This window comes from Tiliqua scincoides, chromosome 4, assembly GCF_035046505.1.
Source record: "Tiliqua scincoides isolate rTilSci1 chromosome 4, rTilSci1.hap2, whole genome shotgun sequence".
In the NCBI taxonomy this organism is placed as follows: Eukaryota; Metazoa; Chordata; class Lepidosauria; order Squamata; family Scincidae; genus Tiliqua; species Tiliqua scincoides.
In genome coordinates, this window is record NC_089824.1 from 117325558 (window position 1) to 117326173 (window position 616).

Sequence of the window (616 nt, forward strand, 5' to 3'; positions counted from 1 at the left end):
CCAGGCATTTCAAACTTTGATCAAAGTCACCACTTAGGGTTTAAAATTTCTACTTCTAGTCCTCATGGTTAGAAAGATAACATGCAACACACATGCAGAGAAAAGTGTGGGCAAAATGTTCTGCACATAGGAGCTGATGTTTGTGTGCCTTGCACAGTAACCTCAAACCACTTTTCAGAACCTTTTATTTAAAAGCATCATGGACATGTGCCTGTGTATACATCCACCCTCACATTCACACTATAAATATAAAAGAAACCTATTAAGTGATTTCTTCTTTTGTAAAGGAAAGTAAATTTCTTCCTCCCTTGCTGCACTTGACTGTTCCCTAACCCATATGAGGAGCCTTACTGCAACTCAGTTCATCCTTGCATTCCAGTGGCTCTCTGAAATATATGCTTCCCTGGTCGCTACAGCTTGGAGGCCTTTTGTCAAAGGAGCCTCTTACCTGTTGCAACTTTGACAACTGAAATTTTAGATGCTGCAGAAAGACGGTCACAACCAGACATTCCAGCCTGGCAAACAAGAACTATCCTAAAATAGCAGACTGTTAACAGTTTGCATCTCTAGATAAATTAGTTAGCCAGTCAGAAAGTTACCTAAAATGTTCCATCTG